This window comes from Siphateles boraxobius, unplaced genomic scaffold (assembly GCF_051911475.1).
Source record: "Siphateles boraxobius isolate OS27281-9 unplaced genomic scaffold, OSU_SipBor_1 18, whole genome shotgun sequence".
In the NCBI taxonomy this organism is placed as follows: Eukaryota; Metazoa; Chordata; class Actinopteri; order Cypriniformes; family Leuciscidae; genus Siphateles; species Siphateles boraxobius.
Window position 1 is genome coordinate 11,833,913 of NW_027508788.1, and position 22,084 is coordinate 11,855,996.

Below are 22,084 nucleotides of genomic sequence, written 5' to 3' on the forward strand. Positions count from 1 at the left end.
TGAACATAGGCCTGCAGAGCAAAGATTCTAGAGCGCCCCGCGCGCGATATTTTTATTCACAGGATGGTAGGGGAAGACTCATGAATATTCATTAGGGAACTCATGCCTGATTGGTCTGATGACCTACCCCCTAACCCCGCCCCTAAACCTACCCGTCACTGGGGGTCTGATGACCTACCCCCTAACCCCGCCCCTAAACCTACCAGTCACTGGGGTTAAGACCAATCAGGGATCAGTTCCCTAATGAATATTCATGAGTCTTCCCCTACCATCCTGTGAAAAAAAATATCGCGCCCCGCGTAGCCCTCTACATTTGATATACACAGACACCATATTAGGAAAAAGGGGGGGGCTGATGCTGACCGATTTATTACACATCCAGAAGAATACATTTGAGTCGTTAAAGGCTCTGGTAATTATTAGGGATGTCCCGATACCGATACTGGCATCGGGGATCGGGTCGATACTGTCCTCATATACTCGTACTCGTACTCATAAAAATTCGCCGATACCACGCCCCGATACCACGTACATTTTGCGAAACGAAACTGGCCGCCGCGAGTGCTTTGTCGAGGTGAACTGAGGCATAGGGACGTGCACTCCCAACGCAAAAGAGTGCGGCGCGGCACTAGATCTGATGGCCGAGCGCGAGCGCGGGCGGTAATGCACTCACTCTGTGTGTGCGGGTTCCGGGAGAATAAAACGATTCGCGGGACTCCCGCAAACTAGAAATATCTATGAATACAACATATTAAAACTAATAGATTTTCATTCATCTGTTGCAGAAAAGCAAGAAGAACAACTAAAACAAAATAGAAACGATTTACAGGCCAGAGTTTCTATTCATAACATGTTTGCAGCGTTGAGCGATGTAGCCAATCACAGACATGTGTGTTGATTTCTTGAACGCAATGGCTAATCAGAAGCATTTAAGATAGACTCCCCTCACTGCTCAAAACTTTTTTGTTCAGTGCTGAATTCTGTATGCTGGCAAATCCTCTAATTATAACAAACAAAAGTGTGGATATTATGAAAGATTCATTGTGCAGTCAGCTTCATTGATAATAACAGATGTGTGAGATTGCGATGAACTGTCAGCTTTTTAGGAATTAGACTATTAGGGGAGCGCACTTTGGGCGCATTCAGTCATGTCAGACCATGCACGCAGTAACTGCTTGCTTTTATTTTAAATTAACAGTGGTTTGTGTGTTAATACATTTATTATTTTACTCATTATTATTTATTTTTAGACTTGTTAAAACAAGCAGAGAAGAAAATAAAAACAGTCTTCTAACCTGTGTTCTAAAATAGTCTTCTGTCTTCTGTTCTGGGAGCCTATAGTTACTTTTGCGGTAGAAATATCGGTATCGGTACTCGATATCGGCAAGTACACAAATGTAAATACTCGTACTCGTATCGGTTTGAAAAAAAATGGTATCGGGCCATCCCTAGTAATTATGGAGCATAATAGGAATAAAGTTGTGACAAAAAAACTATCAGGGAGGAAAAATCTGAGGGGGCACGTGCCCCCTCACTTTGAATGGGCATGACGCCACTGGATATTGCCATAGACCCTCGAGAAAAATATATAAATACTGTAAATGTATTATACCTTATGGCAACAGTCCCCTTTCCTCCAAAATTAAACACACAAAAAATATATTCAATTCAAATATATATATTTGATATTATATTATATATATATATATATATATATATATATATATATTATCTTTAAAATTCGAACACATTACTTTCTATCAGTGTACACACACCAGCGGCGCCATTCGGCGTCTGTCCGCGGCGCCCAGCAACAGCTCAGGACCTTGTTCAAAATCCTGCCGCACCACAGAGCGCCGTTTACATAGTTTTACATTAAATGTACATTTATTTGTCTCAGATCGTCGTTAATGTAAATACTGACTTCACCCTGTGCTGCAATATAGCCTACATTTAGTTTTACATGCATTCACATAAATCAGCTGCTTGAATGAAAATTGTTGATGTTATCGGACAGACGCAAAAAAAACAAAAAACTAATGAATCACTCAATTCTCATTGGCTGCCGGGCAACGTGGCAGGTAGATTGACAGTTTTACCCGCCAATTGCAAAATTCACCCGCATTTGGCGCATGGTCAGGTGTTAATTTCAGACTCTGTATATATATGACTAATTAATGTCATTTTGTAAATAGATTGTTGTGCCAAGAGTGACATTAGTCTTCACGTAGACTGAGTTAAGCAAGAATCTTGTGACAAATTATAATAAGGACATTATAGCCATAAAAAAAAATCATAGTACTTGGATACTTAAAGGTATAGTGGAGGATCTTTCCGAATTTTAGAGAAGACCTGCCCTCTTCAATTTTTTAAACATGCACATGCGCAACACTCTATTTGCTCCGGAGAGGGAACGCCTATTAAACGTGTTGAGTGACCGAGGACTCAAGACATGACATGCAATGGAGAAGTAGCTTGTTGCATTTGTGTAATAAATACTATGGTGAACACATTGTAATTATCGAAAATGAACACACAAGGTTTTAGAATATTTCAGCGTGATACCATTTAAATGGATTTCTCCAATTAGCATGACAAACTTTACCTGCCTAGTTTTTTTGAAGGCAATTACTTTTTTACCATTACTCAAGTGAATGTTTAAAGGCAGCACTTCTACTTTTACTTGAGTAATATTTTACCTTGAGTATCTTTACTTTAACTCAAGTACATGGCACGTGTACTTCGTCCACCACTGGTGGTATGTGTGTGGGTGTGGTATGTGTGTGTGTTATGCGTGTGTGTGTGGTACGTGTCTGGTATGCGACTGACTGAAGAGAAATGGGGTGAGGAGAAATATGTCACAGTGTCTGGTTTGTGTTCCCTGGGTTTTCTAGAGGATAATTCCCTGATCGTCACATTTCCTCATGTACTTCCCATCATCCTGTTCTGTCACTCATCACTGATCATTACACACAGCTGTTCCCACTCACATTGTTTGCATTGGTCTATTTATACCCTGTCTGTTTCTGTGTTAGTTGTCGAGTCCTTGCTTAATGTCTGTTTGCACTTCGGAGTTTCTTGTCTGGTTTGTTTCTTGTTTTGGACTGCTTTATATGATTTTGAACCTTTGCCTGGCTGACTATGGATTTGGATTACCCCAATAAACTACTGCACTTGGACCTAACCTTTTGTGTGTGAGTCGTGACAAATATCCGTGAGCCAGAAAACAACAGGTGAGGACGGGACTGGAGAGTGAATGGTGTATGTATGTTAGTGTGTGCGTGCCATTGATAATATCTTAGTCTACAAGCTAATTAAATGTCATGTACAAATTCACTTCTTTTCAGTATCTATTTTTGAGTGAAAAATCAAAACGCAACAAGTGTCTCAACTGTACTCAGTCTACCCCTACAATAAATGACAAGAATCTGGAAAACAACAAATGCAATATCTCTGGTTTACCATGAAATCATGCATATTGCTGATATCTACATTTATATTTTGGTTAAACCCGAACCAATCCCATGCATGACATATCTCAATTTTAAGTAAAATAACAACTGGTAAATATAAGGTAGCATGCACAATAAATGACTAGAAGCTGGAAAACATGACTTATGCCATAAGGCTGGTTTATTATGGAAAAATATATATATTATGTATGTATGTAGCACAGACCTTTTAAGAGAGAGAGAGATGTGACCCTGTAATTACATAATTGTATATATATATATATATAATGTGTGTGTGTGTGTGTGTGTGTGTGTGCCATATTTGTACTTTTTGTGTCTTATATGATGCCATCACTAGGCTGATTTTAGAATTGAATTTAAGCTGCTATATTCAACAGTGAGTTCATCTCACTCCGGTGTGAGGATGGTGGATCAGGAAAGACAGGGGAAGGCAACAGTCAGGTCTAACATTAGGTGGAAGTGTAGGAGGAGCCACTTGATACCAACAGATTAAAGGGATAGTGAAAATTCGTCAGTATTTAACACCCTCATGTCGTTCAAAACCCCGTAAGACCTTAAGGCTTCTTCAGGAATTGACCTTGCAGGCCCCGAAAAGTTATTACAGACATTGTTAAAATAGTCCAAGTGACTACAGTGGCTCAATCTTAAGTTTATCAAGCGACGAGAATACTTTTCGTGCGCAAAAACAAACAAATAACGACTTTATTTCAACTATTCATTTCCTTCTCTGTGGGCCTCGAGTCAGTTCACTAGTGTAATAGCGTGAGCTTCTGTGTTGTAGGTCACACACATCACACACATGACCAGCGTCGGCCAATAGTGGACCTACGTGTGACGCACAACACAGAAGCTTACGCTATTACATATTAAAATATTAAAAATATTTAAATCCAAGCAAATAAAATTGGGAACATATATAAATATATATAAAAACATTGGCTAATGACTCAAAAACTTATCAGACATTGTATGTTTCTAACAAAGGCTGCTATACACTGTCCACTTGTGTGCAATATTTATGTGCCCTGAATGTGCAGTTCATTACTTGTGCAAAGCAAAGCGTAACAGGAGATAATTTATGTTAAGAAACTGGTATCATCTGAATCAGAGGATTACTTTGTTTAATTGGATAAATAACATGTTTAAAAAAAAAAATAGACATATAAGATAAGATTTTCCAGTGTATTTCTACTGGTCCCACAAAGACCGCAACAGTAGCCCAATGTATAGACCTAAATTTTCCACAATTGTGAGTGTAATTACCACACACACACGCACACACACACACTATAGTGTTAATTTCGTCAGACGAGACGAGACTTAATAAGTTCGTCAACGACCTTTTTTTCTAAGACGAGAGTCACGAGACGATGACGAGACTGCACCAATGTCCAAAAACGATGACTAAGACTAAATTAACATGCATTATTGTTGACGAAAAAAGAAATGTTTTGCATAAAATAAAAACTAAGATAAAATCTCTCTTAATTTTCGTCTACAATCGTCTCTACTTTTTCATCATGAGATAGAATATTCAGCGGTAGGGATGAGTCACGATTTTCGAATATTCCATTGATGTGTGGATCAACCCTATTAGTTGATTTCATTATAGAATATCGAATAGGTTGTGCAATTGTTGTCTATAAAAAATCCCCATGTTTTCGGTTCTGATTCGGTGACACGTTCATATAACTAGAGGGTGGCGATGCCAATGATGCATCTAAAAGCTGTCAATCAACTCTACACAACAGAAGAAGATACACATTGTCTCACACCAGAGCATGTGAGCGGAGTGGTAATAGTAACTCTAGAGCGGAGAGAGCATTTCTGAAGATTAAGATGCTTTCTATAGATATTCTTCTCAGGTCTGTGAAAGGCAAGTATTTTATACGCTGAGTTTCGGTTCATTTATGAGACTCTCTAGTTCACGCTCCCGCGCCTTCATGTCCGGATTATAGGCCTGTTGTGTATTATATTTTCTTCTCGTTTATTAATCCAGGCAATTTGTTGATGAAACATTGACTAAAATGAAGATACAATTTATACAAAACGAAATTCTCTTTAAAGAAAGGCTTTCTACAAAACAAAACTTAATAAGTGGTCAAAATCATGTGTCATTATAACTGACGGGAAGCACTGCGGACAAAAAATATCAGGGAAAAATATCTACGCTGTAAATCAACCAGTTACCTAGCAGAAATATTAATTGTTAAGCCTTGTAAAATCGAATTTGTTTGTTATTTCTCACGACCAACCTAGAATGTATATTTTAGGACTACAGTAGCCTATATTCTTTTCAGTTTTTCTGGGTATATACTTTTTATTTCTGCTCTGAACAGAAAAATGAGACACAAGGCAACCAAAAACAGTTTTAAAGACCTTTGTAAATAGTCAATCGGAGTCTGTTGGGCCCCAGCTTTTGAATTGTGTTAGTTCAAAATAAAATACTTTTCAGAACAACTTCAGAAAACCAGACACGTTTAACAAGGTTGCATTCAACAAAAATCATTCAACAAGTGTATTTTGTCAGGTAATTATGACATTTAACCAATATTTGAGAAGCGTGAAACACTATTTGACTGAAATGGTTATCAGAAATCATCTCAGAAATAATTTGTTATTTTTAAAAAAAGACTAAAATGTTTTGACTAAAACTTGACTAAGATATATTGAGTTTTCTTTGGACTAAAACTAGACTAAAATGACGAGGCTTTTAGTCAACTAAAACTTGACTAACAAAAAAAGAAATGTGAATGACTAAATATGACTAAAACTAACAAGGACATTTGGCACAAGACTAAGACTAAATTAAAAATAGGTGACAAAATTAACACTAACACACACACACACACACACACACACACACACACACACACACACACACACACACACACACACACACTTTTATGTTTTTAGTCAGTTCTTTTTTATTTCTTCCATATTTGTTTACAATTTTACTAGTCTTTTTATTTTTATTAAATGTTTCGTTAAACATAAGGATTAACAAGGATGTCCCTAAATGTTTTTGAATTTTAAAAAAGTGATGCATGAATTTAATATTTTTTTTAGAAAACGACTGAACTGTATTTTTCTTGCAGGAGAAAATGGGGGCTTCAGTGGTGAGCAGTTTTTTTATTTATTCATTTTGACCATATAGATTAAAGTTGCTTTGATCCAAAGTGAGTAAAAATTATGTAAATATGTAAATATAGCATTAAACGTATACAATTCAATTTAATTGAGACAATCTGTCAGAAGTTTTAGTTTAACTGTCTCAGCATAATCCACAGCTTTTCAGTATATGCATGCTGTATCATTCTTTTGTTCTGTATGAATGTATTGGCCACATCTGTTCATTAAGAAGGGCTTCGATGTTCGGATGGTAAAGTCTCCTTATCTCATGCATTGAGAAAGGCCTTTTTGGATACAGATGTATATGTGGAGATCTTAGCCGGAAAATGACCACATATGGACTTCTTATATTTTTCTATATGATGAAATGTTCCTATTGGCTAAAGCCAAAGACTCCCCTCATATTCTTCTTGTATATATTCTATAACCCAGATATTAGAAGCTGAGCTTATGCCTCCCCAGTGCTGGTTCATTGTTCATTCAACTTCTAATAAAGACCAGAATGAATGGCACGTCTTGTTGGAATCTTAATTTCTAACACAATCTAAAAGTCTTCCTATAAGTTTATAATGATAATAAAATGTCTCAATTTCCCTGAATTAATGCTACATTTCTGCTGACATAAGTTTGAGATTTTTATATCTTTTCCCCTTCTATATGGAATACTCTTACATGAAGGAAGACTCAAGCTGAAATCTTTAGATTGGTTAGTTTTTCTATCGAAGATCACTGACAGCAGTATTGACAAATTATCAAAATAAAAAACTGACACTGCATAAAGACTGAACATTTTCACACATTTTCTCAAATAAGTGAATTAACAAAGCTAAAACTTTTTTGTTTAAAGTGAGAAAACGAATAAATGTTAAAAAATTGACAGAATTAGAATTTATAAAAATGAAGCTGTATAACCAAAGCTTGAGAGATGACAGTATGACAATGAGGAGCGTCCCGTTAGCTCAATAAGACATTACACTATAGAGACATTGTCTGTTTCCGGGAAGATACAAACATATACAAATATATACAATGAATTCATTTTAAGTCACTTTGGATAAAAGCAAGATTTCCCAATGAATGAATGTAAATGTAACAATCTGTGGGAAGCAAAGTGTAAAAAACTCATAAAAATACATTTGTAATGTTGCACTATACAGTCAAAAGAGGAAAGACACCGGGAAGAAGCTGGAGCGAGAAAAGCAGAACAGTATAGAGAAATGTAAATGGAACTGGATCGAAGACCAAAAGAACTGGAAAGAAGAAAGAATGAACTGGATAAAAGAGAGAGAGACATGAACACACAGAAAGAAAAGATTGTCAGCTTATTGCAAGACCTGAAACTGGGGATGGAGACAGAAAAACGCTGGACACCAGCAGCGGAACAGAAGATGCAGGAGATACAAGAGATGATAAATGAAATGAAACTTAAGCGATCTAACAGCAAATATATAGATCCTCCTAATAGTAAGTATTATGTTACTGATGCACATTATGATTGATATGTGACAGTGGATTATGAAATTTCATAGGAAACACCAAACTTTACTTTCATTTTGAGGCCAGACCACGTACTCTCAAAAGTAAAGGTTCTAGAAGCCTTTACTTTACACCAAATGTTCTTTATATTATCCTTTAGATCTGTGTTTCCCAACCTTTTTTTTGTCTGAGACCCCTTTTCCCCGGGAAAATATTTTAGGGCCCCCTTCACATTTAATGATATTGTCACTCTTGTAAGCTTGCAGCACGGATGACAAAATGTTTTGTTTTTAAACAAACAGTATGTTTATTACTCTAACCAGATATGTTTATGCATAAATAATGGCGTATAATATTGAAAATACTATAACAAAAACATCAGTAGGCCATTTGTAATTTAAAAACGAGAGCCTAGGAGTAGCCTATTAATTGGCCCTATTTGAAATAACAAAAATATCAGTATTCACACTGGTCTGTAGGGAAAAAATAATTAATATATGCTATTACAAAATGGTATCAATACTTGCATGTTATTTGTGAGGCTTTATCAATCAGTGTGAGGTGAAATGTCTTCATCCCAGGTACAGTGGCATATATTTCAGCATGTCATATGAATATAATTTCATGGGTTTTATTTTTTTTCTAACGACAAATGATCTCGATGATCAAGTTTACAAGCCAGTGTCATTATAGTAGCCTAGTCTATAGGTTACCGTTTTACTGAATCTATATGATACTTCAATGCAATGTTTGAGTGGTAGATAATAACCATATATCGTCAATATTATAATATCAAGCTACCATAAATAAATCTGAAAATTTTACAAATCGATTTGCATTATAGCTTGAGGCAAGACAAAAATCATTACCTGTTTTTTTACCCGTTTATTGTCACGGGAGAGCGTGTAAAAAGACCGAAATGAGTGACTGTCACGCTCAATGCGTGACACTTGACAGCCCTGCGATTTTAAGGAAGTGTGGGTGGTTGTGGAAGTGACGTATATGCCGTAAAGCAGTCGAGTTCCCTTTCGAACGGTCACTTCGTATTGCGTAGCTATACGCAGTGGGGAAACTCCTTTTCCTCGATTTACTGAAGCCTTTATGTAAAGCGCATTTGCAGCTGCACAGCTAGAACATGAGCGTCTGGCTCGCTCATAGGCTGCGCTGCGGCAACTGCACATCCAATGGCGCGGGCGCCTCTGACGTACAACCAATGAGAACACTCTGCGTCATACACGTCAGAGCCCGCCAAGGGGGCGTGACCTCAGTCTATAATAGCCCCCGAATTCACCATTATAGCAGATTTTACTCCTTCAGCGACAAACTTCACGTCTCTGACCATTTATTGAGCCTTCGCCGTCGAACAAGCCTTCAGCCTTTGCCAGCTACAGTTCAGCAGACGACACATTTCACCGTGTTTCTCCTGACGCCGTCTCTCCTGTGGCTATCCGGCGATATCCTTTTCATTGCTAATTGTTGTATTATTTGTACGAGCGTTGTTCAAATGCCTCATGTTAAGACCTGCGCCACGTGCGGATGCAAGCTGCACGAGGCGGACGAACACGCTAGCTGCATTCCATGCCTGGGACTTCACCACGCGGAGAATGCACTGTCTGCCGGCGGATGTGCGGCCTGCGAGAGCATGCCTATCTCCGTGCTGCGAACTCGGCTAGCCCTCTCCCGTGACGGCGACGCCGCCTCTCCCGCGCTTCCTTTTCCGGCCCTACTTCAGCCAAGGAAGAAGAAGCGCCGCAGCCATCGGCAGCCAGAGAACATGGATGTTAGTGAACGCACGCCGGCCTCGTCCCCGCGTGCCTCACTCTCTCCAACCCGTTCATCTCCGGTCCTGTTCGAGGGAGATCAGCGCCCCCCCCACGTGGCGGGCCTTGTCTCCTTCGGCGGGCCTAGCGAGCATGACGACAGCCTGTCTATCGCTGCGTCTGAGGAAGAATGGCCGGGCTCTTTCGACCCCGTCATGGCTTCCCAGCCGACGCCCAACGCCTCAGCTACCAGGACTAACTCCGACGCGGAAATGCTTCGGATCCTGACGCAGGCTGTAGCGGACCTCGAGCTCGAGTGGGCCGCGCCCGCTGAACCCCCTCGAAGTCGGCTGGATGGCTGGTTTCTGCCAGGGCACCAACAGGCCCCTCGTCACAAGCCAGCGCCCTTTTTTCCTGAGGTACACGAGGAGCTTACCAAGGCCTGGCGCACTCCTTATTCTACACGAGGCCCCGCAGTTTTCGCGACGCTCTCCTCCGTGGACGGAGCAGCGGAAAAAGGCTATGAGTCGTTGCCACCCCTCGAAGAGGCGTTGGCCGCTCATCTCTGCCCGAACACAGCTGCTAGCTGGCGAACTAGAGCTGTGCATCCCAACAAGCCGTGCCGTAGCACTTCAGCCCTCGCCGGACGCGCGTATTCCGCCTCCGGTCAGGCTGCATCGGCCCTGCACACGATGGCCGTGCTGCAGGTTTACCAGGCCAAACTCCTCCGGTCTATGGACGAGGCTGGCCCGGACCCTGAGGCTTTTCGGGACCTTCGGAGCGCCACAGACCTGGCCCTGAGAGCTACTAAGGCCACAGCGCAGGCTATCGGGAGGAATATGGCGAGTTTGGTCGTGCTCGAGCGCCACCTCTGGCTTACCCTCACTGACATTAAGGACGCGGAGAGAACAAAGTTCCTCGACGCCCCAGTATCCAGCACCGGCCTCTTCGGCCCGGCAGTGAAGGGGTTCTCAGAAAGATACACCGAGGCACAGAAATCGTCCCAGGCCATGCGTCACTTCCTGCCTAAGCGCTCTAGCTCGGCGTCAAGTGCTCACAAGCTAGCCCCGCCGACGCCTCGGCCAACAAAGCCCACGAAGCAGGCCTCTCAGCCCCGCCCTGCGGCTGATGCCCAGCGCCAGCCGAGAGCAACCAAGCGCTTCCCGCTTCCCCGACGCCAAGGCCCCAGACCAAGCGCCGCGCCTCAAACAGCGCCGCCAAAGTCGTCCTAGCATGCAGGGGAAAGAGAGAGGGCACGGGTCCCGCACTCGCCGGACCACCCTCGAAGAAGTCAACAAAACTTCCCACAGCCCCTTGTTCAGTTCAGGTGGCTGGGGATTTTATTACTGCAAACAGGCCCGCAACAGTAAGCGCGTTCTTGCAAACAAACGCCGTTTTCACGGCGACCCATATAAAGCACAAAAAGAGTATGTTTCACAAACACAACACGTGGGTTCACGGTCCCCCTTCATCAGGCGGCCCCTCCCCCGTTATAATACTGCCTTCCCTGCACGCAAATGCTTGTACAGTCAGTCCAATACTCAATGTGTGCACAAATCACAATATAAGGGTATCAGGTCCCCCTTCACTAGGTGGCCCCTCCCCTGTTGTAACACTGACTTCCCCACACGCGAATGCTTGCACAGTCAGTCCAATACTCAATGTATGCACAAATCACATGATAAGGGTATCCGGTCCCCCTACATTAGGCGACCAGCCCCAGTCAGTGTGTCAAGCCCTAGCCACACGTGTTCTAGCCTGGCAAGCTATCCCCGGTGTGTCGAGTTGGGTCATAAACACTATAAAGCGAGGTTACTCGCTCCAATTCGCTCGCAGACCCCCGAAATTTCAGGCGGTTCTCGAGACTTCGGTGAGAAGCAACGTGGGTCACGTGCTTCGCACCGAAGTACAGAATCTATTAGCAAAAGGGGCGATAGAATTAGCCCCCCCCGCGCTAAAACACATGTTTTTTTACAGCCGCTATTTTCTGATTCCCGAAAAAAGACGGCGGTCTCAGACCCATTCTAGATTTGAGACATTTGAACAAAGCTCTCATGAGACGGCCGTTCAAAATGTTAACTATCAAACATATCCTCGCGCAAGTGCGCACGGGGGATTGGTTTGTCACAATGGATCTGAAAGACGCTTACTTTCACATTCAGATAAACCCTCGTCACAGGCTATTCTTGAGATTCGCCTTCGAGGGCCAAGCTTATCAATACACCGTTCTGCCGTTCGGTCTATCGTTAGCACCCCGTACATTCACGAAGTGTGTGGATGCAGCGCTTTCTCCTCTGAGACATCAGGGAGTGCGTGTGTTAAATTATCTCGACGACTGGCTGGTGCCGGCACAGTCGAGAACCGAGCTATTAGCTCACAGGGATTTGATTCTCAGCCATCTAAAATGCCTGGGTTTCACAATCAATGTTTCAAAAAGCAAACTAACCCCCAGCCAGAGTGTGATCTTTCTGGGTACAGTTTTAGACTCGAGAGCGATGACAGCGCGACTCACACCAGAGCGCGCGCTCTCAGTGCGAGCGCTTACAGGCACTTTCAGAGCGCGCGAGCACGCGAGCACGCGCCACTGAAGAAATTTCAGAAACTGCTTGGTCTCATGGCAGCAGCATCGCCAGTACTCCGCTTGGGATTACTGCGCATGCGCCCGCTGCAGCATTGGCTGAAACGACGTGTGCCAACTCACGCATGGCAGTCAGGCAACTTGCGCGTTATGGTAAATCACGGTTGTTTAAGAACCCTGATTCCCTGGCGAGCGCAGAACTGGTACCACGAGGGGGTGACAATGGGAACAATTTCCAGAAGGAAAATGGTTCTTACAGATGCGTCCAACCTGGGTTGGGGAGCGCTGCACGAGGGCATGCCTGCATCCGGCCTCTGGTCGAGCACGGAGCAGAGCTTACATATCAACTGTCTGGAGATGAAAGCAGTTGGATTGGCCCTGAAAGCATTTCTGTCGAACCTCAGGGGTCACCACGTTTTAGTCCGCACAGACAATATATCAGTGGTGGCCTACATAAATCGCCAGGGGGGCATCAGGTCAGGAAACCTGCATGCGATGGCGAGAGACCTCCTCTTATGGGCACAAACCAACCTGAGCTCTCTGAGAGCAGCGCATATACCGGGCATCCAGAATGTGGGCGCGGATATGCTTTCACGGGGCAACACTCCCCTCGGCGAGTGGTCCCTGAACCCACAGACGGTCAGTCTGATATGGAAGGTGTTTGGCGAGGCCGAAGTCGACCTGTTCGCCTCGAGAATCAACACCCACTGCAAATTGTTCTTCTCGAAGGACAGGGACGCGCTGGCCCATGTCTGGCCCAACCGTCCCCTTTATGCCTTTCGCCCCGTCTCGATGATTCCACAAGTCATCAAACGGGTCAGAGAGAGCGGGTGCCCAGTCCTTCTGGTGGCCCCTCTCTGGAAAACCAGACCGTGGTTCCCGGAACTGGTTCAGTTATCGGACACAATCCCATGGCCTGTCCCACTGAGGAAAGACCTCCTCACACAGGTGAACGGGACATTGTGGCATCCGAGACCCGATTTATGGGCCCTCCATGTGTGGCCCCTCAACGGGTACCCAAAGACCTTCCTGAGAAGGTCTTAAGCACTATATCTGAAGCCAGGGCCCCGTCGACTCGGCGCCTTTACGCTTCGAAATGGTCAGGTTTTTCCAGCTGGTGCTCGAAAAATCAGGCTGACCCAGAGTCATGTGAGATATCTGTAGTTCTCTCATTCTTACAGGAGCTGCTGGATGCGGGTCGCTCCCCGTCCACGCTCAAAGTGTATGTGGCAGCCATAGCAGCACATCATGTTCTGGTGGCTGGCCAGTCACTAGGAAGAAACGACCTGGTCGTCAGATTCCTTAAAGGTGCTAGGAGAATGAACCCCTCCAGACCTCCATCTGTGCCATCTTGGGACCTCTCCACGGTCCTGGGGGCTCTGAAAGGTCCACCTTTCGAACCGCTCCAATCGGTTGATCTAAAACCCCTCTCGCTGAAGACCGCTCTCCTTATGGCTTTGGCATCTATCAAGCGAGTGGGAGATCTGCAGGCACTCTCTGTGAGCCCTGCATGTTTGGAGTGGGGTCCAGATGACTCCAGAGTCGTCCTCAAGCCCAGACATGGTTACGTTCCTAAAGTGCTCTCAACACCGTTCAGAGCACAGGTGGTGACGTTATCAGCCCTCCCTCCTTCTGCAGAGGATGGAGAGGTTAATCTTCTCTGCCCTGTCAGAGCGCTGAGAATCTATCTGGAGCGTTCTGCGTCTTTTAGACAATCAGAACAGCTTTTTGTCTGCTTTGGTGGTAGATCCAAGGGGGATCCAGTCACTAAGCAAAGACTGTCTAGATGGATAGTGGATGCTATTTCTATGGCTTATACCGCAGCGGGTCAAGTTTGCCCTATAGGCGTCAAGGCCCATTCAACCAGAGGTATGGCCTCGTCATGGGCTTGGTCATCTGGCATTCCCATTAGTGATATTTGTGATGCGGCCGGCTGGTCCTCGCCTTCCACATTTATGAGTTTTTATAATATGGAAGTGCCTTCCCTGCAGGCGAAGGTGCTTTCGGTATGATTAAGACCCGTTGGTGGCCGGTCTTGTCATATATTACTGTGCACAATCACATTCACATATATACATCAAACCCGCTGCTGGCCGGTTGTAGTTCATACATAAACCCGCTGTGGCTGGTTATATTTATATATATATAAACCCGCTTTTGGCCGGTTATATGACATATATAAAACCCGCTTTGGCCGGTTATATGACATATATAAATTCCATACATATATAAAACCCGCTTCGGCCGGTTATATTCCATAACAGATATCAACCCGCTTTAGCTGGTTAACATTTCATATATAAACCCACTTGACTGGGTATATGTTCGTATACTAATAACCCCGACAGAGTCTGGGTTCATTGGTGTAGTATATTGGGTATTTCTACTGATGTATACTACTGAGACCTGACGGTGTCTGGTCTATTTTTACATAAATTATGCGGTTATGGCTTGTTCTGTACGCTCAGGGGTCCTGAGTTGCAGTGACAGCCAGTTACTCAGTGCAGCGTTTTGCATGGCGTCCCCACTGCGTATAGCTACGCAATACGAAGTGACCGTTCGAAAGGGAACTACTCGGTTACTCACGTAACCTCAGTTCCCTGAGTTAGGGAACGAGTATTGCGTAGCCAGCCGCACTATGGTAACATGGCAAGTTGTCGCTTCAGTCGTTAAACCTGCTATAATGGCGAATTCGGGGGCTATTATAGACTGAGGTCACGCCCCCTTGGCGGGCTCTGACGTGTATGACGCAGAGTGTTCTCATTGGTCGTACGTCAGAGGCGCCCGCGCCATTGGATGTGCAGTTGCCGCAGCGCAGCCTATGAGCGAGCCAGACGCTCATGTTCTAGCTGTGCAGCTGCAAATGCGCTTTACATAAAGGCTTCAGTAAATCGAGGAAAAGGAGTTTCCCCACTGCGTATAGCTACGCAATACTCGTTCCCTAACTCAGGGAACTGAGGTTACGTGAGTAACCGAGTAGTTTTGTAGTTCTCTTTGTTCGCCGGTTACTACCCGAAACCCGAAGTACGATTAAAAACGCTACAGACCCCCTCAGGCTATGGCAGACGTGTCATTCAACCTATTGTAAGTCGATGTACCATCACAAGAGACTTGGAAATATATTATGAAGGTTGAAAAGTTACCTGGTGTTACTTTAAGAAAAAATGTTAGTTTAAGAGCCTGAAAGGTTCTTTGGAAAACCAAACATGGTTTTATGACATCACTGTGAAAAACTGCTTTTGGAACCATTATTTTGTATAACAGTTCCCCATCACTGCTGTTAATGTTCCTGGAAAAAAAGAATGTTAAATTTAAAAAGATATGGCACCTAAACTCTCTCTCTCTCTCTCTCTCTCTCTCTCTCTCTCTCTCTCTCTCTCTCTCTCTCTCTCTCTCTCTCTCTCTCTCTCTCTCTCTCTCTCTCTCTCTCTCTCTCTCTCTCTCTCTCTCTCTCTCTCTCTCTCTCTCTCTCTCTCTCTCTCTCTGTGTGCTCATGTGCGGAGTGAGTGTGCGGAGCGTTTGAGCGTGGAGGGTGTGAGGTACGACTACGGTACCGTACGAGTGATTCATTTCTACTTTTTCTTCCTTTTCTATTTCTTTTTTTGTTGTTTTTTGGGTGTTTATGGTTTGGTTTTTCTTGGTTGGTGGTGTTTAGTATTCGTGATTGTTGGTGAAGTGGTTATTCGCTGGGCTCTCTGCTCCCAGTGTTTGTACTGTGAGCATGGCGACTCCAGGTGTGCAGAATCTCGGGTTTTAACGAGACGGCATGCGGTAAAAATTGATTCGGTTTATGGCGTCGAAGAATGTGGTTTAGCTATAGGTACGTTAATTGGATGTGAGAATATTTTGTCAGCATCACGGATGAATGGTTCAGTTGTTATTTTCGTTAAAACAGTTGAATTGGCGAATCAATTGGTGGAGACTGGTGTTGATATTCGTGGCATTTTTGAGCAGGTGCTTCCTCTTTCCACACCTTCGAAAAGGGTAACGTTATCTAACTTGCCACCCTTTATTAAGAATGTGGTTTTGGTAGAGATGCTTTCCAGATATGCTAAATTGGTGTCAAAAATAAAGATGATCCCAATTGGGGGAAAGTCATCTCTACTAAAACATGTGGTGTCGTTTAGACGGTATGTCTATATGATTCTAAAAGATACTGTCGAAGATTTGGACTTAACTCTAAATTTTAGTTAGGAAGATTTTAATTATGTTATTTTCGCCACAACGAACACAATGAAATGTTTTGGTTGTGGAGAAAATGGACATCTTGCGCGCGATTGCGCAAGGAAAGTGGATAAAACAAATGATAAAAGTGATGAGACAATTGCCACAATTTCTACGAGTACAATTGCTAGAGAATTGCAGAACGTAACGACTTGGTTACTAACGTAACCTCGGTTCCCTGAGAGGAGGGAACGAGTATTGCGTAAGTAGCTTACGCTATGGGAAAACTCCTTTTCTCGAGTATATTGAAGTCTTTATCTAAAACGCATTGCAGCTGCACAGCAGACAGCAATGAGTGAAGGAGCTCGTCATTGGCTGTGCTGCGGCAACTTGCTCGAACCAATGACGGCGCGACTCTGAATGCACGACCAATGAGCACGCCTCGTGCCCGCGTGCGTCAGAGCCCGCCAAGATGGGCGTGGCCAAGAGCTATATATTGGGCTTTATATAGTTTTCTTTCCAAACCTTACAGCAGTGTTGGGAGTTTGTAAAAGCCCAAATTAGACAACTTTGTCAACAATATACTCTCAACGTCACTCGAGATAAATTTGAGTCCATAAGAAAATTAGAAGAGGATTTAGTTAAACTTCAAGAGCTTTTTGAGTTGACAAAAGATAGTACTCATTTAGAGTCTTTAAAAAAAAAGAAAGCTTCTCTGACTGAATTATTGGATCTTACTACACAGGGTGCTATCATAAGATCACGTTTTCAGAGTATTGAATCTATGGATGCACCTTCAAAAAAAATTTTAATATGGAGAGGGAAAATGGCCAAAATAGATTCATTCATGCTCTGCAATCAGAAACGGGAGTTCTTTTGCTCAACCCTTTAGAGATTCGGAAGAGAGCAGTAACATTTTATGAGGATTTATATAAGAGTGAATTGCTGGGTACACAAGACCTGAATAATGTTTTTCTTGAAAATATGCCGCAGGTATCTGAAGAGGCAAATACTGGAATTAACAAAGCACTGTCGATGGAGGAGCTGGAAAGAGCTCTTAAAAGTATGGAAAATGGAAAAACGCCCGGGATTGATGGTATTTCAGTAGATTTTTACAAAGTCTTTTGGGCAGAGGTAGGTTCAGATCTACTAGAAGTTCTTAATCAGAGTTTAATTGATGGGCAGTTGCCAAAAAGTTGCCGTAGAGCCATCATTACTTTACTCACGAAAAAGGGAGATTTAAGTGAGATTAGGAACTGGAGGCCTGTGAGTTTGTTATGCAACGACTATAAAATACTTTCGAAAGCCTTGGCGAAAAGATTAGGAGCACTTTTACACCACATCATTTATTCAGATCAGACATATCGTGTGCCTGGAAGGAGAATTTGTGACAATCTTTCCTTTATAAGAGATATTTTCGATAATGGCAAAAAGTTTTCAGATTTTGGTTTAATTTCAGTCGATCAAGAAAAAGCTTTCGATAGAGTTGAGCACAGTTATTTGTGGAATGTTTTTGAAGCTTTTGGTTTTATTTCTGATTTTATATTAATGATTTAAGCTCTGTATTGTGACGTTGAGAGTATGTTGAAATTAAATGGTGACTTATGCTCTCCTTTTAAAGTTTTAAGAGGGGTTAGACAAGGCTGTGCTTTTAAAATCTGGCATGCTTTACACGTTAGCCTTAGAACCTCTTCTAAATAGTTTAAGAACAGAGATGTCAGGTGTGAAATGTGAATATACCAAAATCCACCCTTACTGTTAATTTATCAGCTTACGCTGATGATGTGGTTGTACTAATTAAAGATCAAAATGATGTGAACATGATGTTTCGATTATTAGAAGAGTTTAAAAGTGTTTCTTCTGCAAAAGTGAATTGGCAAAAAAGTGAAGCCATAAGTGTTGGGAGTTGGTTATGTGGTGAGCCCATTCTTCCAGCTGGTCTGAAATGGACCAGGGATGGTTTTAAATATTTGGGAGTTTATTTGGGAAATGAGAATGTTGTTAGGAAAAATTTTGATGATGTTATTGAAAAGGTAAAAGGACTCCTAAATAAGTGGAAGTTTTTACTTCCGAAATTGTCTTATAAGGGGCGAATATTGATTATTAACAATTTAATTGCCTCTGCTCTCTGGCATCGGTTGATTTGTGTAGACCCCCCAGCAGACTTTTTGAGAAAGCTTCAGTCTATCTTAATAGACTCCTTCTGGGACAAGCTGCATTGGGTGCCAAAACATGTGCTGTATCTTTCCAAGGACGAAGGAGGTCATGGACTAGTACATTTGCAGAGTCGAATAGCAGCTTTCCGGATTCAATTTATTCAAAGACTCTTAAAAGACTCAGAGAATGCAAACTGGAGGATTGTAGCTTTCTCTTTATTGAGAGAGTTTGAAGAACTGGGGCTGGATAAAGCCTTATTTTGGATGGATCCTCAAAAGTTAAACCTCTCCAAGCTTCCGTTTTTTTATCGAAATCTTTTTAAAGTCTGGGCTTTGTTTGAAGTACCAAAGAGAAGGACTGTTAATTAATTGCATTGGTTGCTGCAAGAGCCTTTAATTTTTGAACTAATGAACTGGGTTACTCTGTGACACAAGAGAATCTTCTCAACTCTGGAATTTCAACTATTGGACATGTACAACGGACAGCCGGAGCTGATTTTAAAGATGTGAATTCAATGACTGGACAGCTGGGGGTGAGATCTACTCGTTTGGTTGCCAGAGTTCTTGATAGATGGAGGTCAGCACTTTTGGAAAATGAGTTGAAACTGTTAAGAGAGTATTCTTTGGGGTTTATTAACCCGGATTGCAGAGATCCGTTTCCCAATTTGTATTTAACTCCTTTTATGGGTGATTGTGAGTGCACTTTTTTTTAAAAAAAGTTAAAGTTTTGATTGTAATAGGCTTGGAAAGTACATCTGGAAAGGAGTGTTATAACATTTGTGTCAAGGTGTGTAATAAGAAGGCTTTGGATAAAAGAATTGACACACCATTGCGTAAGGTACTTCAATTAGAGGAGGATGAAAAGCCTGAGTGGAGAGTGTTCTATAAGTCACCATTGTCTAAGACAATTGGGGATTTGCAATGGAGATTGCTATATGGAGCTATTGCTGTGAACGCATTTGTTTCTGTAATTAATCCTGACGTTGATCAGAATTGTCCTTTTTGTTTACAAAGGGAAACTGTCTTTCATGCATTCATGCAATGTTCAAGGTTGGAACCTTTATTTATTGTTTTAAACGATGTTTTTAAATGTTTTAATGAGAGTTTTTCAATGAAGACGTTCATTTGTGGTTTCAAATATTCCCAGAGCCGCAAGTATCAAAGTCAGGTGTTTAATTTTATAATAGGTCAGGCAAATATGGCGATTTACATTACAAGAAAGGAGAAAGTTGATCAAGGTGCATGTAATAGTTTAGAGTTTGTGTTTGATAATTCTGTGAAATCTAGAATCTTAATAGATTTCAATTATTACAAAGCAATGGATGACCTAGTAACATTTGAACTAATTTGGTGTTGTAAAGGGATTTTGTGTGAAATTGTAAATGATACATTATTTTTTTTAATTTAAGATAAAGTTTGGGGGTCTTTTAGTGATTGATGCTTGATTCAAATGTTGATTGAATGGATTGTGTTATTGTAATAAAGGTGTTTTAAAAATCAAAATCTCTCTCTCTCTCTCTCTCTCTCTCTCTCTCTGTCGGGTTTCCGTTGGTGTGAGTGAGTGGTTGATTGAGTGAGTGGATGTGGATGGAGAGCTAGTTTTTATGCTATTTTTGGGATATTGTTGTGGTCATTTTTTCCCCTCACGTGCACGATAAAGGTAAGACATCATTTATTTTTCGAACAGGGCGAAAAATAGCTGTTAGAACAATTGTTTGATTTTTCGCGGGTATCGCGTCCTCTGTGACGCCGCCGCTGTCCATTGGACACGGGGTTCGGTTTGTCACTGATCCCGGTGTTACGATGGAAGAGGCTCTGCTTGCAGTTGGTGAACAGGTGGGTTTTGATAATATATCTCACGCGTCTCGAATGAACAAAGCGGCAGTTGTTTTTTTGAAGGACGAACGCTTGGTTCATAAATTGATTGAAAGTGGGGTTTTTATCAATGATTTATTTGTTCAAGTTTCGCCGTTATCAGTGCCGTCGACAAGAGTAGTTGTCTCAGGTGTACCGCCTTTCATTCCAAATGAGCTGATTGAACAGGAATTGCGTAGATTTGGAAAATTTGCAAGTGGTTTTAAGACGGTGACACTCGGGTGCAAAGATGCGCGTTTAAAACATGTAATCTCACCTCGTAGGCAAGTGTTCATGTTTCTAGATTCTCCAACACAGTCTTTGGATGTATCCTTTAAGATAAAGCATGGAGGAGGATATTATACTGTATATGCAAACTCGGGGAGCATGAAATGCTTTGAATGTGGTGATGTGGGGCACAAGCGTCTTGCTTTCCCACATAGAGTACAAGCTGAACGCGCAGAAAATAATATTGAGCAAATGCATGAAGTTGATGATCAGGAAATTGTTTTAGCCTCTAGTAGTGTGTCTACTGCTCAGGGAGACAGAATGCATAATGTAGTTAACGAGAAAATTGAGGTAAATCGAGATGATGTATCTTCGGAGCCATCAACTTCTGTTGAGAGTGCTGTGGTAATTTCAAAAGATAGAGAAATTACAGGGCAACAAATTAGTGAAATTGAAGCCACGGGTGAAAGCGTGCCTATTGAAGGGAATGCTCTTGCTGCATCTAAGGAGAAGGAAGTGCTCACTCCATTGAATATTGGAAGTCAGGTGGAAAGTGATGCTGAAGAGATGGAACAGGATGAGTCAGAGGGCGAAGGAGTTGATGGGTTAAATAGAGCGAAAGATTTGTATTCTTTGGAGGAAATTAATCATTTCCTGGATAAAACGTTTGGACAGTCAGTTAAGGTTGATGATCACTTTGATGATACAGAAAAATGTATTAGGTCTGTGGCAATATTACAAAAGATGGTTGTTTTTGAGCTGTTGGATGAACGGAAACGGTATCGGTTGAGAAAACATGTAACGGGACTTAAAAAGTTTTCAAAGTCAAATAAAACTAGAAAAGGAAAAAAAAAGGCTCTAGAAAAAGTAAGTGATAGCCTCGATCAGGTTGCTTTTCTTGCATAGTTTTTTTCTCTGTATGTCCCTCTCTTTCTTTTTTTCTATGGGGAGTTTAAAAGTGGGCTCTTTAAACATAAATGGTGGGAGAGATAGGCAGAAGCTAGAAATGGTTAAGGAGGTACAAAAAATAAACAAACTAGACTTAATTTTTTTACAAGAAACCCATAGTATAATAAAAGATGAAGTTGATTGGGGTTTGTCTTGGGGTGGTCAAATTTATCTTAATCATGGGAGCAATGTGAGTGGAGGGGTAGCAATCCTTTTTTCTAGTAACTCAAAATTTCATGTTTTAAGTTCCTGTGATTTAATTAAAGGGCGAGGTCAAATGGTTAAAATTAACATAGAGGGTTCAATCTATTGTTT

General features: G+C 42.1%; 1 long non-coding RNA gene across 1 annotated transcript; it reads left to right on the forward strand.

The window, feature by feature from the left end:
- The first annotated feature begins 6,524 nt into the window (after positions 1-6,524).
- LOC143740726 (uncharacterized) lies at positions 6,525-20,242 on the forward strand. Its single transcript, XR_013204887.1, has 3 exons — positions 6,525-6,592; positions 7,763-8,069; positions 17,577-20,242. It is a non-coding gene; the product is annotated as an uncharacterized LOC143740726 (long non-coding RNA).
- Positions 20,243-22,084: the final 1,842 nt, after the last annotated feature.